Source organism: Carassius gibelio, chromosome A14, assembly GCF_023724105.1.
Source record: "Carassius gibelio isolate Cgi1373 ecotype wild population from Czech Republic chromosome A14, carGib1.2-hapl.c, whole genome shotgun sequence".
NCBI classification, from domain to species: domain Eukaryota; kingdom Metazoa; phylum Chordata; class Actinopteri; order Cypriniformes; family Cyprinidae; genus Carassius; species Carassius gibelio.
In genome coordinates this window covers 10,175,236-10,195,812 of record NC_068384.1, presented here as the reverse complement: position 1 = coordinate 10,195,812, position 20,577 = coordinate 10,175,236, and the positions used below count along the sequence as shown (strand labels likewise).

Sequence of the window (20,577 nt, the reverse complement as noted above, 5' to 3'; positions counted from 1 at the left end):
CCTGCCCGCAATCCTTCAACAAAGAGGTCACCTGCAGGAAAATTGAGAAAAACCACCACTTCTCTGCAGAGGTCAAGCGAGACGAACAGAGGCATTCAATAACCTCTCCATCTAAATTTGGAGTCATTGGCGCACTGAGCTATTAGCACAGGTGCAGGAGTGATAGAGGAGCGTTTCACAGTCTGGGGGACTAACACAGATGCTGGAGGGAATAGCTGATTGCAGTCATTGTTTCATTGTTTTTCAAAAGAAGAGTGGGGGTCAGCGAGAGCTGAACCCCTATGAGAGTTGCGCTCTGTAATTTAAAGAGCAGATGAAGGCACATTCTCTCAGTGAATGGCTATTGACAGCTCCTGTCGGGGATGTGCTATCGTGCAGCTCTCATGAACCACACACACACATAGACAAACAAACAGGTAGAATGTGTCAATAGAGCCTCGCTTTCTGTGATTTAGCTGCACGTATTCAGCCCCCATTTCCAGGCGATTGTGTTTCCTGGATTCAAAGTAGTGCTGATGGCCAGAGTCTGGCCTTTTGAAGGAATAGAGAAGCTATATAAAAGCCATGCATGGCATTTTATTCAAGCAGTTCATATCAACCGCTCAGATGTGAGTCAGATTGTTTAACAGTCATTATAGGATAGGAATGCTGTCCCCAAAACATCTCTCTACAACAGGTTGAATGGAACCATCAAATTCTATTCTTCTTGTTTTCTGATGAGAAATTGAACTCAAAGGAAAGGATTTGCCTTATCATTAAAGCTGAAGTGTTTCCCTTATAAAGAATATGTAGAGTCAACAATGCCAGTTGTAGATTAATTTCCCCATGAAGTATAAATACTGTGGCTCTGCAACTCTATCAAAATATTTTTCTGTTTGTTTGAGTTTGACCACCATGCCAAGACCGAAACACTTAATCTGGGGATGGACTATCTGTTTGTCCAACTAATAGCAGATGGGCAGAGAGTTCAGGAAACCTGCATGAAAATGATCATTATTTATCATTACAAATGCATTTGGTGACACTAGAGGTGCAAAAACATCATTTCAGCCTGTAAAGAGCTAAATTATGGAGGTTTCAGCAAGTGCAGTAAAAAAGGTTGAATTCTTGTTCAACATGCATATAAGGACTTTTATGCGATATATTAAGGTTTTAAGCAGAAATTGTAAATTTGAAAATTTAACAGTTATTACACAATAAAATGTAAACCTAATTTTAATATAAATTCATCAATCTTCTGTGACTCTCCTTGATATTTTACATAAAAATTAACATTTCAACAACAAAAAAATAATTAAACAGATTTCAAAATGTATGAAATTTTCATAACTTCATAGTAAAAAAAATAAAATAATAATAAAACAATAAATAAATTACATTGATTGCTGGGGTAATTATCATTTTATTACCTCATTTAACCCATTTTATCATTCCATTTCACCCATCCGTTAAAAATAATTATATGTGCCATATGTGCCTGTGATGGTGAGGTAAAGTGAGTAAAGATTACAATAAGAAGAGCATGAGAAAAATATAAGGGATAGTGTATACTCAGTGCTGGCCTATTATATTGCTACGGCTTACACAAACTGTACTCTATTCTCACAATCCCAGCCATTCACCGCGGGAGCCCTAAAAGCCCAAGTGGAAACTGTGTTTGAGTCTGAATACCTGCAATAGTTTCTGAATGTGCACACATCCTTGTCCTTGGGGCTGAGTTTTATGAGCTCTTTTGACAAGTGCAAAATGACTTCCTGTTTCTTTCAAGCCGAAAAATGAAGCAAAAATCCTCAACAGGTTGTGTAATGTTTTCAGCCCCACATACTTTAATATCTTGTATTTGAGCAAACTCTGCTTAAGATGAGGAATGTGGATATAGCAAAATCAAAGCAACAGAGCTTTGTGGTTTAGTCTCAGTTGGATACAGTGACAAAAATACTGCCTGTACCTGAAAGAAAGTTTTTGAGTATATGTGGGTGTGTTTGACAACAGCTCATCACAGTCTTACATAGTTCCACTGGACTGGGCCAAGCCCTGACTGGCTATTATTTCCACATCATAGATTTTGTCACATTGACAAAGGCTGACATGCACAGTCCAATATCAGTCCCGGCTTCTCCTCCAAAAGCAATTCTTTCAACTCTTTCTCTTGCTTTTTCTTTGCCTCAATCTCGCTCTTTTCCGTTACCTCTGTAAGAACTTTCAAAGTACAATCTTCACACTTCTTTGTCACCTATGTCACCTCTGCTTCACATGCTGGGGTGGAGTGAAGTTCCTGGATAAAACATTATTCGCCGTCTGTTGGTTCTCTCTGTCTCTCTCTCCAGAAACACAAGTTTCCCCAGCAACATCCCATATTTCTCTATACAGGAAGCATAGCATCAAGGAAGAGGATTAGGGCCAAGCCATATAAGAAAAATAAATCCATCTCGAGATTAAAGTCATAATAAAACAAGATTAAACTCTCTGTTTTTTGAGTTATCAATTGGCTAACGAGTGTTTAATAATGATTTATTAATTGGGTAGGTAGAAAATAGGGAGGACTTGTTGTCCCAATAAGTTAGTGTCTATTTAATCATTTTAATAAATAAAATAATTTACGCTCTGTTTTATTGCATCCTGTAAATGTACAAAAATACTGAGGTGCAAATAGTATCTGTCACAATTTATAAAAATAAAGAGCATCTAATGACTATTTATGCTATTGCAAAGATCTGCTACTTTTACATAGAATAAATAGAATCACTATTTTCACTTAGTGTAAAATAGCCTCTATGGCTAATGTACGTATAGTGTAAACAATATCTTCTGCTATTTTCACTCAGTGCAAACAGCTCGGGCCCTGAACTAAAACCATACAGCATTGCCATTAATGGCAGTACAGATAGCTACATTCTTTTCGTTCTATGTAAAATAGAAAAAGATCCTAAATAGCAAGTGAATTCATAAAAATGAGACTCAAACTCTAGTTGATCATGTCCGACTACTTTCAGGAGCTCCAATGCCACTGCAGACAATTATTGAAACATTCAAAAGAACATGACGCAAATGTGTTTATTTTCAACTTTTTATTTAGACTTTACTCTTGAAATATTCAACATTTTATTTACACTTCATTAATGAAATTTAATTAGCTTATTCTCAACATTTTATTTTGATTTTTCATCAAAGTTGAATGAGTTTTTCTCAAAATACAATTTTCTCGTAATTTAATTAGTTTATTCTCAACATTTTAGAGTTTTGTTTCCTCTAAATTTAACAAGTTTTTTCTCGAAACATGATTTTCTTTTGCAGCATTATTTTATTTTTAAATTTACTGAGTTTAATCTCACATTACAATGACATTCATCTTGAGATGGTTTTATTTTTTTATTACTGCTTGGCCCCAATCCTCTTTCGTATTTTACGTTATAAAACTACTTTAATGAAATTCCAACAGAGAAGCCTGGAGAAGAGATTCTGCACATCATCCATTCAGTATGATAAATGTTTAAAATTCTGTGAAACATTGAGAAAACAATTGTCTTATTCTAAAAAATGACCAGAAAGTAGATTCCGAACACTACCAGCGCTGAAGACTGCAATAAATTACCTTGTTTGTTTACCTGTGTGCTTGTATGAGTGAATAAAATGGTGCATGGCTCCCTTAGGCAAGGCCAAAAAGCCCCCTTAATAAATCTCCCCTAACCCACTTCCATTAATGTTTATTTAATGCTTTTCTATGTGCCTCCTGGCTCTATGCTGAAAGGCAGCAACTAAGCTTTTAGTGTGGATTGTCTTTCCCCCTCAAGCCCCACAGCCAAACTATATGCATCCCACCTTAGCTTGGAGTGGAAGATGACCGAATCTCACCAGGACAGCAACAGGGACTGCATTCATGGCTTTAGAGCACTCGGCCAAGCAGAATGGGGTGGAAAAGCATCCTTTTTTCTTTTTTATGGACAACTAATGGCATGTGTGTATATATATACACACACACACATATATATGTATATATGTATGGGCTTTGACAAAACAATTCAAAAGATATTTTGAGGAAAAAAAACAAAAAAAATTTATTAACCCTCTGGAGTCTAAGGGTATTTTTTTTGGGGTCTGGAGAAGTTTTGTCATGCCCTGACATATGTGCTTTTTTCAGTTTCTTATAAATATGTAAATGGGTAAAGTCTAATCTTACTGTAATCAGCACAAACTGGGCTATAATAATGTGAAATGCATGTATGTACATGATTGTGTTTTTGAGAACAAAAAAATGTTATGCGTGGTTAGTGAAAAACTAAAAATGTTAAAACACTTGAATAAGGCAAAAAAATAAATAAATTAAAAAAAAAACATTAAGAGCTGGTTCCCGGGATTTTTGAGAACTGGAGCTTGTAGCCTAGAATTTTTCTTTCTAAATTATGTGAATATCATCTTGTTTACTCACTCACAGAAAACAATATATTGATATAATTAAAGACATTTTTTGTTGGTAAAAGTCATATGAGAGTAGGCGTCAACTATTATGAATTATCATTGTGATTTACACCTGAGAAGACAAAGGCCTGCATAATGAGCTGCATATTGAGCCGTTCAGTAAGTGTCACTGAGAGGGAAAGGTTACAAGAAAGACTCCTTCAAACGTATTTTATAATGTTAACTTCAAATAATACTTATAGTAATTAAAAAATGTGGATTGGATTGGATCTGGACAGGAAGGATAACTCTAGGAGGGGTGTGTCGCGATTGTGCCTTCTCACATCGCGATACAGGTTCGTGGACCTGCGTATGGCAATTTGATTTCATATTGCATATCGTTACAGCCCTAATATACATATACATATATATATATATATATATATATATATATATATATATATATATATATATATATATATATATACACAAACACACACACACATACATCAATCAAGCCTTGAAGTTCAGTCAAAAATTAAAACGTTTCGGCATATAATGCCATATGACAGTTTTGTGTTGGTAAATAAATATGGTAAATAAACTGTGAGAGAATTTTTATTTTGTGGTAAACTATCTCTTTAAATCATTGAATGGCACTTACTGTGTACTTGCATCATTTATGACAAGAAAATGAACAGTGCCACCCTGACTGAATAACTCTTAAATCACTTTTTAACCAGTACAGGTAACTGAAATTTGGTACAGGTACCCAACCGTATCTTTTTTCACTACTTTACTCTCTGTGAATTACAAAAACATTTATTTCTCAATTTCAACATTTTGAACAATAGGGCCCTGCAAACTATTTCTTTCTTTCTTTTTCCCAGATTTTTTTTTTTTTTTTTTTTTTTTGCAAATAAACTGAGGTTTACTGTTGAAATTAATACATGTAATGAAAATGGTGTGAATATTCCTTTAAAACATTTTTAATAGGCTAATAATTGTATTATATTTTTCCCTACAATTAAGTGATACATCTGGTAGTAATATTTATTTTTATCATTTAAATGTTTTATTTACATTTCATAAACCATATTGCCAACAATACCAAGCCAAGGGCCACTGGTATCAGATGGTATCACTGATTATAATAAGTTATATTGTATTTTGTTGCCTCACACCGTGATAGGCATAGAGCTGCGTTTGAATTTTCATGACATATTATTTGAAATTAGCATGGGCCAAACATCTTCCTCTGGCCCGCGGTCCCCCTAGTGTGGGACCCTGCAGTATGACAATGCTAGTTTTCTCAAATGAAACCGTAAAATTCTCAAGAAGTGACTCTCACAGCAGCTCTGGAGATCCCGCCCACGATCCCGTCCACTTTTTTTCAGAAACCGTATGGGCCTAGAAATTTAACCACACTTCAGAATATTTTAGCTTGCTTTGTGAGTTGTTTGAAGAAGTTGCAGGGGTGACATCACATCACAGGTTTCTCTCTTTCTCTCTCTGTAGCATTTGCGCCCAGATGCATTCTTAGGTAATGAAATTTGGCACTGATTGATTTAACATGAATTGGTACTCTGTAGTACAGACGCAATTCGGTCGGTACCCTTAAAAGTACAGAGTTCGGTACCCATCCCTAGTATTCAATAGATTATGGAGTAAAAATAATGGACTGCCTCATTAACATTCATCTCCATGAAACAATCGGAGTGCCAAATAATGATACTTCCCTTCAGGCAAACATGAATAAAAATAATAGAAGCCCATACCTCATGAACCAAAGAGTTTTTATCTGTTGCATGGAAACACTGGAGAAGAAAAAAAAAAGTTTGGTTCACTGTAAACCATGAAAAATATTTGAATTGTACCAAATTGAATGTCACAGTTCTCTGAATTCTTTGAGGGTTTCTGGACAGCATCCAAAGTAATTAGCACAACACCTTGGATGGAGCTCAACAAAATGCCTCGGACAAGCTTCCCGCCACATGTCTTTCCAGGACGCTACCATCGCAGTCCTGTCTGCTCTTAAAAGCTGGCAACACAACCACGGCTGTCAGATAGTATCTCTGCCGCCTCTTCCATGCCTAATTATGGCATATTGTGCAGCTGTACATGCAATCAAGCATCTGAACTCAATCAAAACCTTCGCTCAGACCCTGTTAGGGTACCTCTGGAAAATTTGGAGAGTACGCTACTGATTAATGGTATATTATTGACAGAAACTCAAGCCTAGAATGCAGTGATTTGAACAGTATGAGAACAGCCATGACTGAAACTAATTCTTTACAAGGGGAAAAGTAGGTAATTGCTCAGGCAGTAATGCAGCTGATGAGTATAGAGATTGTGATGACTCACTTTGTGTGGCTGTGGAATATCTGAGCAGAAAAGAAAAGAACGGTACATACTTCTGCTGATTCACCTGTTCTGGATTGTACACAAGATAGGGAGGCACATTGATTATTCTCTCTGAAATTGAAATGAAATAGAGGCCTTTGCGCAACGGTGTAGACAGACGACTGCTTGTCTTAGATAATGTCGCATTCACTTCACGGCCAGATATGTTACAAATATTTTTTAGTTGTGCTTGGTAGCTTTTTAGATGTATCTGACAAAAACACCATCACATAGGAAAGGGGATTTCAAACTCAAAAGGACTATATGAAAATATGAAGATCTCATATTGAGAACTCCCTTCCTAAAATATACTGTATACAACTATTATTATAATTTTTATTTAAAAATGACTGTTAATGTCATGAGCCTGGTTTGACTCTAGTTTGCTTTTCTTTTCTATTTCTTGCTGTGCTTTCATATGCTCATCTGTTCGCGCTCACAATCAGCGCTCGCACTGATTGGGACTGCACCTGTTCCCTCTTTACACTGATTTTCCTCTCTATTTTTCTCTGCATGTTACGAGGTATTTTGACAGATTTTGTGCTTTGATGTCAGTCTCTTGGCTACTCTACTCTGTCAATTGTGTGATCTAGTCGACCCAGTCTCCCAGTTACTAGCTGCCAGCATCTTCTCTGGACGCTGTCCTCTGGCCCGTACAGTCTGAGAGGTAAACACCTCATTTTAACATGCCATGTTTACATCATGAAGTGGGACGATTTGCACAATGCTGCCCAAATGTTTACGAAAAAAGAGGCGTAACTTTTATTCTCACTGTTGCCGCTGCTGCCATGTTGTGGAGACGCTGTGTTTTTTTGTGTGTGAAAGTGAGACTACTTTGTTTGGCCTTGCAAAAAGACTAGAAACTAGAAATCAGTGGTTAAGTAGTATTTGCAACACTTTTTTTTTTTTCCCAGAACAGTTCAACCACAATATTCAGATGGTGCAGCACATTTTACAGGGCGAGGACTGTTTGCTGAACCTGTAGCTTACAATACTTCAGTGCACAAAGGCTGTTTCTATAAAGTGGGGCAGTTCCAACTTTGTAAGGACAGTCTGATGCTTCTGACTCACAGCCTCACAATTCTTACATATTTGAAGAATTTGCCACTGATGATTCAAACGCAAGTTTTGAGCATAGACTGTACCATGGGACTGACTCCCTTTTGCAGCCAGCCTAAAGCGGCCAGTCGATGAATTACAGTTTCAGTCACTTCCGTGTTTTCACAAGAGAGAGTGGGAGGTTGCCACTCGGTTTTGAGCAGTGTAGAATAGCGCTTGTTTGTCATTACTTTGATCACAAATGCAGACATAGGTTTCTGTTTAAACAGCGTGATACACAATGCATAGACCGTATAAGTCAAGATAATCAGTAATTATGTCCTCATTGGATACAACAAATGCCTCATTTGTAATTGGTTTTATTGGTTTTGTTTCGTCGTGCTGGGAGATGGCATCACAGTATAGTAAGGGGCGTAAAATTTCCATCACATGCTTGAGGTATTCAGCCAATCAAAATGCACTGGATAGATGGCAAATCAGCGTACACCTCGCTTTTCAGTATGATGAGCTTTGAAAAAAATATACACGTTTCAGAAAGGTGGGGCATAGAGGAGCAACAATTTATATTATGTGGATTAATTTTTTTATTTTTTTACCTTAAACTGCATAAATGCATTGCATTACACCAAATAATGTTATTTTTAGCAATGTCATATGACCCCTTTAATGTCCAGTTCTGATACCACCTGATATGGCCAGTGAAAGGCAGACTGCCCGAGTTAGTTTTTTGTGGACAATAAAATCCTCTGTTTGACTTGCCTTTCCTTCTGGGTCCTTCTAATGTGTACAAAGAATCTTAAAAGTATAGTTCGGATTAAAATAGAAAATTCTGTCATGAATTGCTCACCCCAATGTCATTACAAACTGGTCTGACATTCTTTATTCTCTGCATAATAAAATATTTTGAATCATGTCTAAATGTTGTTTTAAATTTACTTGTATAATCAAAATATGAGTTTATTTAGCTACTTTTCACTTTATAAATAGAGATATAAAAAAATACAGTAATTCAAAAATAATAACAAAGATTTATACAACTACTTTAAATGCATGTACAGTAATATTTCAACTTGTGTTTTAAACTTATGCTATAGATCTTGTGCTAAAGTAAATTTATCTGTGAATATTTACTTTCTATTTGACAGTGAATATCTTCAAATAATTATGCAAATAGTTTAATACATTAAATTAAATATCAAGCAGGCCTTAAAACACATACTTTAAAATCTTTATGTTCTACAGACCCCATTGTAGCCCCTCAGTCTGAAAACCCCTGACATAGCCTAGGTTCACTCTAAGTTCAGTTCTAGAATACAGTCGCCAGACTTGTTTATAACCAAAATGAATGTTAACGTATTCTGCGTGGCAGTACACACCTACAAGTGAGAGCTCACACAGGCCCGCAGACATGCGTCAGCAGGCACAAACAAACAGACACGAAACAAATGGAAATTAGGTATATTAACACCACACCTTCACTGGCACTCAGACTCTCTCAGTTCTCTTATCAGTGAGTGGAGCTGACAGCTGAGAGGGAATTCTGCATGCAGATCAGATGTGTTGCATCAGCACAAGTCTCCTCCTGCAGGCTGTGTGTTCTACACTCCCGCATTAACCTACAGTGCTGGAGGTCTAATTTCACCTCCACACACAGGCTAGTAATTAAAGCTTCGGCCCCCGGCAATAATCAGAATGTGATGTGTCGATGGTAACAGCAAGGCTGTGGATAAGTGAATTCCTTCCTCCTTCCTTGCCTTGCCGGTGAGGTCTTGGACCTCTTCTCACATAAGGCTCCCTGTCACATCAGCACGGAGAGGCCCTCTCTTCCTCTTCATTTGAAAAATTAAAAGCAGGATTCAGAGTCAATTTCACTGTCAATTTATTCTGCATCTCTGCAAATGAAATATTTATGGATCTGTGAGACGGGTCTCTGATGCTTCTCGTGCCAGTTTCCAGATGCATGTGAAGTGGAGCTTGTGGACAGCTGTCTAAACAATCATCAAAACTGCAGGATGGAGCAAACGGTGAGTATGAGGTACAAGCCCAAGTGAAAAGCAGAAGGAAAGAGAGGTTTGAAAAAAATCTGAATAGATTTCAGCATCCCATGCCTACAGGTGAACTCACAGCATGTCTGTGGCTCGGCACATACAGAAACCAAATATAAGGCTATGTGTTGATTAACTATACTTACAGAAAAAAGACATCAGCGGAAGCATTATTTTATTCTATCATATATGCTCTATTTGTAATGCGCATCAGCGGAGCCCTGTCCCATTACTAGTCATCCGTGTAAGCTTTTGAAGGAGGAGCAAAATAAATGGAATATATATAAAGAAACAAAAATGAAAATATGTAATTTTTTTTTTTTTTCCTGATAGTTCTTGGGTGTACAACAGCAATAAATACTACTAAGATTACTGTTGTTGTTGATGATTTTCTGTCGTGCGCCAAAGGACTCATATTGAGAAATTCTCATTTTATTCATTTCGCTCAAATTTTACTCAAAACGATAATGGCTCAAACTTAATCACAAGGACATGACACTCCTGATTATAAAGTTCAAAAGTTTGGGGTTGATAAGATGTTTTCGAAAGAAGTCCTTTAATGCATCCTTGGCGTATAGAAATATATTTTTTTTAAATTATAGATTTTAGAAACATCTTTCATGAAGTTATACAACTGATTACTACCATTGAAATGACACTACCTTCTGTGTCCTTCAGAGGCACAACTAATGCATACTACTCTAGATCTGTAACAGGTGCTGTTTTACAGATTGTGACAACTCTATCCTATAGCCATGTACCATGTGCACCTGACAGAATCCCTCAAGCAAGATGCTGGTTATGCTATAGGTGCCTCCTCTCAGTGTATCTCTCAGCATGCCTTCACCTGCTAGCAGTTTATCACCGCTAACAAACTGCTTTGTGATTACACGAATTACGCAACTGGATTCAGCGATTGCTATCATACAGCTTACTGAAATGAGAACAATTGCAGGCTTCTTCATTTTAATTGAAAACCACATTGCCATACACCAGGCTGCTTTGAGAGAGAGAGAGAGATAGTAATAATGTGAGGTAAATCACAGAGACGGGGAGAAAGACAGAAGAAAAAGAAGAAATGTGTGGGTTTAAGCACGTTAATGGTAGCACAAGCTTGCCTAGCTGGTAAAAAGCAATAGTCTAATAAGGTATACCCCCCATTTTACCTTTCCATCAGTGATTGTGGTTCAAATGAGCATGCGAGTGTTACTCAGGAGGGTGTTTAATATATTTCCTGAGCATGCCTGTAATCAAGACTTGTAGGATTGTTCTGATGGATTCCATGCTGAGCTGACTCTGAAGTACGCCTCCAGACAACTAAGTGTTTTAAATGTCAGTAGAATTGAAGGTTGTCTCTCTCTCTTTTTTTTTTTTTAATTTGAACATATAAAACTTCTGTACAAATAGCTGGTCTAAGCACTCAAATGCTTTTAGCTCTGCACAAATTGGATCGATGCTGAGCACTTTTACTGCAAAGCGAACCTTTCTCCTTTTTGTTTTCTATTTTATTTCATTTCATTCCTGATATTGTGGTCGTTATTACTTTAATGAGAGCCTATTTATTTATTCCAAGGAAATCAATTCCGACACTTTCAAATGAACAACTATTTGGATAGGCTGGGCAACTCATCCTCAGGATGTTTGCCAGCCTCTGTGAGATTGTTACATGTGCACACACCGAGAGAGAGAGAGAGAGAGAGAGTGTAGTATTGATCAGTCTCTTCCTGTTGAAGCAGCAGGGTGCTTTGACAGGCAACAGCTCCATTCAATATCCTTATCATCCTCCCAGTCTTCAGCCTAACAGCGGGTCACACCAGTGTGAAGAGCTGAAGGAACATTTCGATTCCTCAAGCCAACGAATTCCATTAAAGGAACACTAAAACATTTCTTTGTTCGCAGGATTTTCAGCTTAATGAAGTGTCCACAAAAAAGAAATCTACTGAAGAACCTGTGTAGAGCTAGGTGGACCTTGAACTACTTACATAATCGTGATATATCAGTCCGGCAAATAAATGCCCAATATTTGGCTATTCTAATTATCTGCAAATGAACACTGACCGATCTGATTTGACCCCCTCTTTTATCATATGTCTCTTATGCTCACCAAGGCCACATTTATTTGATCAAAAATATAGTAAAACAGTAATATTTGACAGCTTTCTATTTTAATATCTTTTTAAAGTAATGTATTCCTTTGATGGCAAAGCTGAATTTTCAGCAGCAATAATATATAATAATATATAATGGCTAATACATGTTGTGTTTATATAAATATAAATAATTACATTTCATTAGATAAGTGATACATATATGATTATTAGTTGTAATCAGTCCCCCTGCTCTCTTGATCTCTCCATGCTAATTTTGGCAGCACAACATGATGACGACAACATAATAGCTCATGATGCAATGCATACAGTGTATTGTGAATAAAGGCTGTAGCAATCTATAAAGGTTCATGTTCACAGCTGGTCCAATGAGTAATAATCAGCTAATTTAAGTATAGAGTTCTGCATGCACCCTGCTGGCTATAAAAGGGACATTTCTCTTGTGTGCGGGCTCTCTCTGATTAGATTAAGTGCAGACATGATACAAATGAAAATCATATTTACGGTACCCCGTCATACATCTACACCCGACCCGTGTCAAGTCTGGGGAGAGGAGAGCGCGCTGGAATAATGGAACAGTCTCCACTGGAGACAAGAAAGCACAGCCACTATTTTTAGCAAATTAATTTAAGGCTCTGAATAATTAACTGATAATTATCTGGCAATCAAGTGTGAGATAGAATGATCTCTCAGTTTCTCCAGCAAAAGCTGAGGAGCTTTATAAGGATGTTGAACTGACAAGGAGAATGAGACTCGTATCCTGAAGGCAAGTGGATTTGCAAATCATTAATGTCTAATGAGTGACAGGAAACTGGCGCCCACACAATGTTTGTTTGTGACATAACAGAGGGGATGTGAAAAAGCTGTCTGCCCCAGCCGGGGCTGATCAGAAACATGTCGCTCCTTCACACAAACACTTTTAGAGAGTGTGAATATCCCTCCAGCACAGAGGTGTTTTACAGCGGACAGAGTTATGTGAAATGTTTTAGGCTATGTCCACACGAACCAAGAGCTTTCCCTATCCTGTCTTTTTTTTTTCACTCGTCTCAAGAAAAATGTCTCTACACGAAACCACAAAATAATATAGTATACATGCCAGACCAGTACGTGGCGCTGTAATTCTGCCAGAGATCCACTAAAAAAAGCAGAAGAAGACTTGGACTATGCACATAAACCTTGCGCTCGGTATACAAATTAACATATAACAATATATTTATTAATCTGTGTTAATGTTAGTTAATAAAAAAGATAATCGTTCAGTGTTTGTTGATGTTTTTGTTTCTGTTACGTCATGTAGTGGTGTCTAACTAGGCATGAGATGTGGGCTGGTGTAAAATATACAGATTCGCTGTGCAGACGAAAACGCAAGGGCAGCGTTTTCAGATTTATCCACTCTGGGATGAAACGCTTATACGATACAAAATGTATGCGTATACAGCGAAACGGTTCTCCGTTTGGATGGGAACTTTGAGTGCTGCTGCATGCTGGATAGTTCTGACAGTGATGGAAGCGATGCATTTATTTGGTCTTTCCTACAGTATTCAGCACCTAACAGTAAAATAATCCTCACATAACAGATTCTCAAGGCCAAAACATTTTAAATGTAACTGAAGGCAATGCTTGAGTAATGGTGACAGCACATGCCCTGCACATGGCACTGGCCTTTGCTCATTTTATATGATGTTCTGAGAGAGTGACGACTTCACACAAAGTTGAGGATATGCAAGGATATAATGCTGCTGATCCAAGGTTGTGGATTTCTATTAAACTAAAGACATGAGAAACCCTGAGGTGATGCTTTAAAAAAAAAAAAAAAAAAAAAAATTCCACAAACAGAATGAAGTCAATGAAGCCATTCAGACAAAAGGCCAATGAAAGGACGCACATAACTTTCAGAAAAATTAATACTTTCAACCTCAGAATGAGGTCACACAAAATATTATATAAGCTTAACATATATGAAATTAAGAAATATTTTCAAACATAAACCAAAAATATGAATATGTTTCAGATTTATTCAACAATTATATATATAAAAAAACTACTTGCATAAGGAAATAGAATATAAATATCACATACTGAATATAGCATATTGATATATTATATTGATTACACAAGTGCCTTTTTTGGATACAGCCAAGAAGGTCTGAGATAAAAAATATATATATATAATAATAATAAAATCACCACTTTAGGGAGGTGTGTGGAGTTACAGACATTTAATGCATTCAAAACTAGTTACTTTCCATGCTAAGTGAATTTTATGTTACATAATTCTGATAAAAAAAAAAAAAAGCACTTGTGGCTTTAATGCATTACAAATATATATTTGGCAATTAATGGAAAGTGTCTACTGTAATGATGTGGCAACATGGTGGAAAATTAATGCTTTTTCCCTGCTGGCTTTGTGCCCATTAAGTGAAAAGAAAAAAAAGAGGGAAAGCGAAGGGCCTTTATGCCCTAGATAACTACACACCAGCCGGTTGGCCACTGACAGCTGATGAATCGCCCAAAGCTATGTGTTTATACCTGAGTATCAAAGTGTCTTACAACCAGTTCCCCATAATTCCCTCAAAATTCTAGATTCTCTCACTCTTCCATCCATCCATCCATCGCTCATCTCCTCCTCTTCCCTCTTTAAACATTGTTCCACTGGCATATTCATGTAGAACCATCTGTCAAGCAAACTATATCAACCCGTCAATCTGTCTATCTCACTGTCACTTAATTTCTTGCTCCCGCGTTTCTAACCCGGCTCTGGGGAAGTTGATATCTAATTTCAAAAACCTGTACCTTCTCGGTGCCAGAGAGCTGCAGAGAGACACAAGTACAAATGAAAATGTGGATTGCGCCCAGGCATCATCTGTCTGACAGCTGCTTTCAATATAAAAAAACAAGCCTTTCACAAGCCACATAGTTTACACACAAATAGCAACTCCACTTTAATACAAGACAGAGAAGGAAAACAAGCAAGCTTGTGGTGGTAAAATGCTTCGGATGACAGATATGTAACTGGCTGGACGGACTCGACTATTGTGTCCTTTACAATAACTAAATGTCTAGGGAAGCTCAATTACTTTGGCTCTTGAGATGGCGAGAACATAGGTTGACAGGCTACCTGCTTCCCACTGTGCAACCTTTTATGAAATCGATGCCGCAGCTAAATGTGGCTTCCCTCCTAACTGTAGCCCCCGTCGACTGAACAGAGAAAAACACTAACAAACGGATAAATCTATCCACTTACCATAACTGTATTCTTCAGCACAGACTGACAGTGGTAGTATCAACTACATAAGACATTTTCTCCCTGAAATAAAAAAAAAAAAACTGCAAGAACTACTCGAGCATCTTGGCACTAACGAATCGGCTCTCATTATGCTCATCCAGAGTGCTATGGATCAGCTAAAACCTCTCTCTGACAAGGCAGTGTCTCAGCGGTGAAAAGGTTTGACACAACCTTGACATGTTCAATGCCTGCACTTTGATTAAGGCCAGGGAAAAAGAGTAAAAAATCCATAAATATATCATCAGGCCCCTGCAGGGAGAGCCATAGCGCACGCCGGCAAGCTTGATGCATGCCCAGTAAACAGACATTTGAAAAGTCCTGTCTTCAACCTGCACAAAAGAACACTCACGTCTATTCTCCAAACACGCATCTGAGAGAGACGCTTCAAATGCTTTCAAAGGATCGAAAATGATAGCAGTAGCCCGCAAACACCTAGACTTTCAGCACATTTATTTATGTAACTAGCAGAGGTCTGCGAGCCGTGTGAAAACAGAGGATTTTAAAAGAAGAGACGCGGAGAGATGTTGAAAGTCGACATGTTTCGTCCGCAGAGATCATCGGGAAAAAGGGAGATTGATTGGACGCGCAGACCGGAGCTACTTGGGGTTGTTTACACAGGAAGAGCCGCTCCAGATGCCACCAGCATGGGAGCCGCATTAATCTAAATGGAGCTCGGCACCTTCTGCAGGTGCTGGTGAAGAACTGAGCTGTAGGAAGAAAATAAGCAAACCCCATTTCCATTCGAGGCAGCCATGTTGTGCACTTGGTGACATTCATTTGCGCAATGAGGGATCTTCGAGTCTCTCCGGCTCCTCTCATTAACATTAACCGCTGCAATTCAGAGCCAAAGCGCATTAACCCACTTACTTTCCTAATTACCTTTCCTCTGCTTTTTATTATCTACTTTCCAGTTGACCTGAGCAGGGTTACTTAGCGAGCCTTCCATTCATTACATACGCTCTGTGAAAGACATGGAAAAATGTACAAAAAAAAATGTATTTATGAGTAAACTCTTCCAAAGATGCTTGAAGGGCTGAATAGATTCATTTCAATGTTTTAGCAAAGACGCATCTCTGTAATGAATTACTTACAGGTTTAGTAGCTTCAATACAAAAGAAGCATTCATAATCATATGTGATAACAGACCTGTATCCAAGGGCAACATAGGTTTTTATTTCATACGTGACAGGAATTAGATTGTCATGAATAGAGACTGGGGGAAAAATTAAGAGATAAATGGTATTATATACATAAATTGTATGTTATAAAAGATAAGTGCTTTATACTGCAATCTGGAGTTCTGCAGTAGAAACATGTAAAATCTCAAACTAGACGGGTTCATTTCTTCAGTTCCTTTAGCAGACTGCATTGACTTCAGCAAATCCCTGCGAATGCCAAAGCACTCGTTCATCCTGCTTGTGTCATTTACTATAGCAAAATAAGAGAAGATATGAACTGAGAAAAAAGCTTTGCTCTTTGGTTAATCATAATTAGGTACTTAACTGTCTAAATCATATGCATTCTCTTCGTTGCAACTAGTAAACATACAAAGAAAATGGCTTCTTTCCATGAATAAATCAGCCAGGGCAAGAGACTGCAGTTTAACAGTCTCTCTGCTGACAGTAATTACACAAAACATTCTCCTCACATCTCATTGCATTGATCAAATAACAATATGCACTGGAAACAAAAACACCAGAAATAAACCAGAACATATTTGCATTTCATTTTCACATTTATCTTGGTATTGCAAAAGTAACAGATATGAGCTCTGAACTTATTAATTTGAGTGCTGATTAAAGCTTACAAAAAGTAGAGAACGAGAAGGAAAATTACACCAACATTTGTCAAAACAACCAGTTTTGACAGTGTTTCAATATAACTACAAGTCACAATGATATACTGTAATAAACCCATATAATGTGCTCTCAGGAGAAAATAAAAAGCAAAAAAATTGTTCATTTAGAGGTACAACAACGTCTCGCTGCATCACTACTTAAAGGAGCATCTTTGTACTTTTTTTTTTTATGTTTCACATATACCTTAAGGTATATATTTCTATTCTAATGTGCATGTTTAGGGGTATATTGCAGTGTTTTCCACTGCATGGTGCGGCACGGCTCACTTTGGGGGTGGTTTTCCACTGTGTACAGTACCTGGTACTTTTTAAGTACCACCTTGGCTGAGCTTCCAAGCGAGCCATACCATTAACAAAATGTGATGTGCTGATCACTGATTATTGGAGATAATTGTCACTACCTGCGTCATTGAACTTACAAGGATTAAACACAACTTTTTTTTTTTTTTGAACGAACGCAACAGTTTCGAACAAGCTCTTTAAAAAAAAAAAATTATAATAATAATAATGTCTGTTTTGTGGTCTGTTGAGGCAGTACAGACATTCCTCTCATTGATTGTCAGATAGGATGACGCAGAATTTTCAAAGGCAGTAGAGGCGTAGCAACTATAGCAACATGTATTTAATTACATCCACTCTAAAGCGGTACTAAACTGCAGTGAGAACGCAAACTAAGCCGACCCAAGCCATACCATCTAGTGAAAAAGCAACATAAGGCACAAAGTTGTCCCTTCATGGGTACAAATGACAGTCCCTCCAGAAAAACGTGATTATGCGATCGCCTGATTTAATGCATAATCAGCCAAGGGCCGCATATTTATGCGGGGGTCGCATTTTTTCAAATACGCCGTGCTTTCACTGCATAAATTGCCGATTTCAGGAAGCAAAATATGCGTAGGTAGCATGAATTTATAATAAAAATAATTTTAGTTGCAAAAAAGTCACATACATCCTTTTGCGTTTACTTCACACAAGTAAATCGCCATTATCTCACAATGGGAACCTTATGAAGTGACGTAATTGCGCGACGTGAACATCATCTGTGAAGCCCGCAGTGAAACCAGGGTGAAGGACGCAAATCATTCCCATCTGCCAACAAAAATAAGCGCAAAAGACCGCTCGAAGCAGTTACCCGGTGTGTTACATGACAGTGGGGGCAAATTATTTTGAGAGAGGGATGAGGATGTGGATGGCGAATGATAGGCCAGTGTTAAAGGCTACGCAGTTATTTTTCATTTTCACAGTGGACTGTTGTGGTTTCATTAAGAAGTTGATGCACCTCTACAGTTGTAAGATTGTACTTTTTTGTTACAGAATAGTACCAAAACCTTACAATTGTAAGTATATTAGTAGTATGTAAAATAATTTACGTTGCAGTAAGAGATTGCAGTTTGCAATTCCTGTAAAACAACATTTGTATACTTGTGTGTATATTTTATTTGTATTCATTTTTACAGAAGTTGGTGACTATTCCTTTTGTAAAGCTAGATAACTTGTTTGACTCAATGTTTTGTAAGTTTGAGCCATGTGTTAATTAAGGTCTGAAATAAAACAGAATGAGAACTTAAATATTATGTGATTTAGTATGCTTGCTTATCATAGGAAGTCATAAGAAATGACTCTTTACAGTAAGGTAGTAGCCTAGTGAGGACAGGGTGTTGGGGGGAGGGTCACCTTTTTTTCTCTTTTTCATCAAACCGCAGTTTTTGCAATTTCCGGCAATTTCATCGCATAAGATAGCAAAAATATCCCGCATATTCCATCGCATTTTTTAAGAAAACCTGCCACAAAATCAAGGATTTTTGCCCGCAACAATCACAAAAATAATCCACGTTTTTCTGGAGGGACTGAAATGAGATTGTTGTACTCTCAGAAAAAAATGTGTCAAAATTGTACCTTAAGGGTACAACAGCTTGTCACTGGGGCAGTATCCCCAAAGGGACACCTTTTTCTCCCCTAAGAGTGCATATTAGTGCCTTAGTGTAGAAATATGTACCCTTAGGGTAGTAATATGTACTCTTATGGTACTGTTATGAATGCTTAAGGAAAGCGCAAAGGTGTAATTTTTCAAGCTGTTATCTACCTAAAGGTAACATTAAAAAAAAAAAAAAAACTGAGAATGTGAGAAGTGTGTTCATCACCATTAAAGCAACAAATAGTAACTAAATAGTAAATGCCATTGCATTTTAAATAATTACAATTTGATAAATGCATCAGTAAGATGCATTCTTTTTTACCTTTAATTAGATTTCTGGGTGAGGTAAGCTGGAACACCAGAGCACCATTGAACAGAAACGATCCCAAAAGGAACTGATAATGCCTCATCAGCCGGTATGTGCGCACACGTGTACAGGCCTGCTTGATTAGCTCATATATCCTCACCAGGATGATCCCGAGAAAGGCCTCACGCTGCCATGCGAGATTAGCCATAACTGCTGTTTTATGTCTGCTCTTCAATTTTCAAAATCCAATTTAAAAAAGGGAGGGGAGGTGCGGGGGCCTCAAACGATCACACGCCCCAATATGAAGCCTATATTTGGAACAATCATTTGGAATTAGTACCTACAATGAATGGGAGCTATATCAAACAATACTGACCGGGAACTTTGCTGCTGTTTTAGTACTTTGCATTCCTTATACTTATGGAAATCGTGACGTTTACCATTGTGTCTTTTATCGTTAGCTAGCAAAGCAGAGCCTGTGTTATAATTGCTGCAATGTTTCATGAAGTAAATTTGGAAAATGAAAGTATTGTTGCATTCCCAGGAGAGCAGCAGCTGAACCTGTGGCACGGCAGCAGTTGAAAGCCCCCCTCTGAGAATGCTCACCGTCTATACTTTCTCTTTTACTCTGAAGCGTAAGAAAGAGTTAACAATCCACTTTAAGACATAGTCAAAGTGAATAAGGGAATTAGAGGAAGAGAAAATCTTATCTCCTTACATCCCCTCTGTCTCGATGAAAAGCTAGGCACTAGGCAGATATGGTGTTAGAGCAAATCTCTGCGATATACTTTTAGCGCAAATTGTAACTTGGAACTGACAAGCTTCTTCCTGTGATCCTTGTGTTACTGAGATGCAAGTATGTGACAGAAACTGCATGGCCCTTTATACGCTGAATAAGTGCTGGCATTTTATTATATGTTGACTTGCATAACACAACATTTCAGTTTGCAATGGAGAGAAATTTATTCTACTAAATGAATTATATCGGCAAAAAGCATATGAAATAAAACTCCTATTATGTATTGTTCTATTTATGTGTTTTAATCAAATGGCAGCTACAAAGCCATTCGTGTGAAATAAAGCTAACAAGCTATATGGAAGCTAAGATCCTCAAACATGGGAAAGCAAAGGCATTTTAATATTTCCACAAAAGAAAGAAAGAGACTTTCACATTAGATAGTAGTGAAGATACTCTTAACTG

At 37.5% G+C, this 20,577-nt stretch overlaps 1 protein-coding gene across 8 annotated transcripts in view; it reads right to left on the bottom strand.

The window, feature by feature from the left end:
* The window catches only part of LOC128027467 (protein diaphanous homolog 2), a 375,948-nt gene that overhangs the window by 62,594 nt on the left and 292,777 nt on the right, over window positions 1-20,577 (bottom strand). The window lies entirely within an intron of this gene.